At 37.7% G+C, this 3566-nt stretch overlaps 1 long non-coding RNA gene across 1 annotated transcript in view; it reads left to right on the top strand.

Moving 5' to 3' along the window:
• The first annotated feature begins 331 nt into the window (after nt 1-331).
• LOC144974480 (uncharacterized) overlaps nt 332-3566 on the top strand; it is a 20740-nt gene continuing 17505 nt past the window's right edge. Inside the window, exon 1 of the long non-coding RNA XR_013645750.1 lies at nt 332-510. This is a non-coding gene — a long non-coding RNA (uncharacterized LOC144974480). The remainder of the gene's footprint in view (nt 511-3566) is intronic.

Raw genomic sequence — 3566 nt, 5'->3', positions numbered from 1 at the left:
ATCACAAACATATAACATAGAAACGATTGAGACATTGAGAATGCTCCGGTGTATGGGTGAATTTTTAATTCAGAAAAGTGAGTGGAGCAGGCACTTATGTTGGTAACAACAAGATATGAAGTGAGTAGAAAAGTGCCAGAAGACAATAGAGAATAAAAAAATTTTTTAGTGGATATTGCGCTATATTAAAAAAGCTCAATGTAGCAAATAAACGATACGACACGACATGGCATCTCTTATAACATGCACCATACCTTACACAGGTATAACACAGGTGAGTACTAGAAAGTTGACTCAGACTTGCATGCCGATCGTGCCAAGACCCGTGAGCCAAGGTAAAAAGAGTTGGAAGGAGAGAAAAAGTTTACAGACGGAGAAAAAGGTCAACAGGCAAGCATGATGGAACTGGTGCAATTATTATGTATGTGTTGAAGGCGAGGAGCCTTCTATCTCAAAGATACGCCGTTCATTTTCTTGACCACGTACAGACCATAACTAGACCAGTATTTGGTAAGTAGGATCATCTTCTAACTGTTCTAAATATTTTGTTTTAGCGAGTAAGTGAGGTTTTCATTCCAGCTGGCTACTGTTATGAATATACGCAATCTGACATTACGGTTATGATTAATTGCATATTGTGCAATCTACTTCCGTTTTTTACATGTGGCTTGTGATTAATTCGTTTTATATTAGATTAGAAGGTTGATTTTCATACAGTTCCTAAGTAAGTGGAAAGTTCGTTTTATATATTTAAATTGATTTGTGATCATTCTTTTACAAAACGCTATTATGTATGATGATTTGAACGGAGCCATCGTTATGTTATAGCCTGATACTGAAATCCAAAAGGACTGGCAGTTTGACGTCATTATTTGGTTTTTTGCACCGCCTAGTGAGTTGTCGTTAGTAGAGCTCATGGAAACAAGTTATTTCATTGGTTGAACTATTGAATACAACTCACGATTTGTTTTCTTTTGTGGCAAAAGACTGGCATTTTGACGTCATTTTTTGGTCAGTATCAGGCCATAACTTTACGAAGGCCACGATTTGAATCGGATGTCAAAAGTGATATAAAAAAGTAAAAGTGATTTCAAACGTGGGATTTTAGTTCATTTAAGAAGCAATATATAGATAGAATGAAGTTGGCGTCACTCGGGTCTTTTTTATTGTTTTTTTTTTGCCATCCGCGTTTTTTTGAGTAGTTCTCACTAAATATAGACAGAATGCGCTTGGCCAAGGAGTTCACAACATTGCCATCCCCGAAGTATAACGGACCGACACACAAACTCTATGTAACCATGAACTTTTATAGTCTGGTTAATACAGTTTAGTGAGAACAACTCACAAACGCGGATGGCAAAAACAATAACAAAGGCCTGAGTGACGTCATCTGCATACTATCTATATAAACCAGACTATAGATAGAATGCGCTTGGCCAAGGAGTTCACAACATTGCCATCCGGAAGTATAACGGACCAACACACAAACTCTGTGTAACCATGAACTTTTATAGTCTGGTTAATACAGTTTAGTGAGAACAACTCACAAACGCGGATGGCAAAAACAATAACAAAGACCTGAGTGACGTCATCTGCATACTATCTATAGATAGAATGCGCTTGGTCAAGGAGTTCACAACATTGCCATCCGGAAGTATAACGGACGAACACACAAACTCGGTGTAACCATGAACTTTTATAGTCTGGTTAATACAGTTTAGTGAGAACAACTCACAAACGCGGATGGCAAAAACAATAACAAAGGCCTGAGTGACGTCATCTGCATACTATCTATAGTTTTGTGTGTTAGTCCGTTATACTTCCGGATGGCAATGTTATGAGCCTCTTAGCCAAGCGCACACTATCTCTATACTACATTGTACTCACCAAAACATATGACCTTAACCCAAAGATAATTTTTCCCCTGTTATTTCAATCTTATTGTCTAACTACCATCGTTTTGATATAGTAGGTCACATGTTATATTACTGTTACCAATGTATTGTGCTGTCATTTTATCTCAACGATTCATTGGTTGCTCAAGATTGTCTTGATATAGATAGTTCGAAGATGACGTCACTCGGGTCTTTGTTATTGGTTTTTGCCATCCGCGTTTATGAGTAATGCTCACTGAACTGTATTAACCCGACTATAAACTTTCATGGTTACACACAATTTTGTTTGTTGGTCCGTTATACTTCCGGATGGCAATGTTATGAGCTTCTTAGCCAAGCGCATACTACCTGTAGAATTGTCGTGCTCAGAAAAAAAAAATCCGACATATTTAATGATTTTGTCCGGAAAACTCCTCCTTCAAACACCAATTGTAATGGAAGTCCCAGCTTTGAGAGTTTTTGACAAGATGAAGGTCATTTCAATCGGTCTATATTTGAAGTTCGAGTTTTCTAGCGAAAATTTGTTAAAATATGTCAGCGAACCGCATTGTAAATAGGATAATCTCCTGCATGTTCTGAATACAACTGTGCCAGACTCAATGATAAATATATAACCGACTGCCTCAAATTGGTACAAGATCGGGGTGAAGAAGATGGTTAAAATTGAATCTATAATCTAAAATATAAAACTTGGGCCAGATTTATATTCTTAATTTATAATGTAAATGTTGCTGCTCGAAGCTCGAAGAAATTATAATAATAATGTGAAACTGAATGTAAGCTTTAATTTAATTACAAAAACAGATCAAATGAACGTTTTGGGTTTCCCCTTTATCAACAAAACAGGATGAATGACACACTACAGATGAATGAGATAATGTTGTAGTGGCGTAAATATATTGACGGCTAGGCGATTTATTCTTCTCAACACCTTACCGTTCATTTTCTAACACAGTATTGAATGTGGATGATATTACTTCTATTCCATTTGATATAATTTTGTGAAGTGTCAAGCTGATATGCAATATTATGGGAAATCCCCTTGTCCACCCTGCAGTGTTTGGGTTTTTTTCTTTGGGGTCTGTTAGAGCTGTCGAAAAGTTTTTAAAAATTGAGCTTTATATAGCGCAATATCCACTAAATGTGCTCAAAGCGCTTTACAAGGGGTCACTGGTCAACGGCAACATTTAACATGTAGGACGGGACATGCCGCCTGTTATGCGATATTACAATTTTTCGGACTAATACAACGCTGGTAACGGCCAGGTACTCATTTTACACCTCAGTACGATGAGAGAATGTACGTAAAGAGCCTTTTCCAAGGACTCAACTATGCGCCGAGCCCGAGGCTCGAACCCAGGACTTTCTGATCCGAAAGCGAGTGTCATACCACAAGACCACATAACCGCAAAAGTACTTTGCGATAGACTATCGTCATATTCCAAAGGGTAGCAAGCAATTGCTATTGTCCGTTTCACGCTATAGAAACCGGGATAAACTCCGGCACCATGGGCCTAATGGTTCTGAAGTACTACGCTTTTTTTCCCAACACAACGTCAGTTCTACTGCAGAAAGAGTTTCAAAAATTATCTTGATCGAAATCTTTTCAATTCGATGTGCCAAAGCGATATTTGTATACCTGCACAATCTAATCCATTGTTTACATTGTGA

Source organism: Berghia stephanieae, chromosome 6 (assembly GCF_034508935.2).
Source record: "Berghia stephanieae isolate SIO BIC M18660-M18661 chromosome 6, UCSD_Bste_1.3, whole genome shotgun sequence".
Lineage (NCBI taxonomy): Eukaryota > Metazoa > Mollusca > Gastropoda > Nudibranchia > Aeolidiidae > Berghia > Berghia stephanieae.
This window is presented reverse-complemented; position numbering and strand designations above follow the sequence as displayed.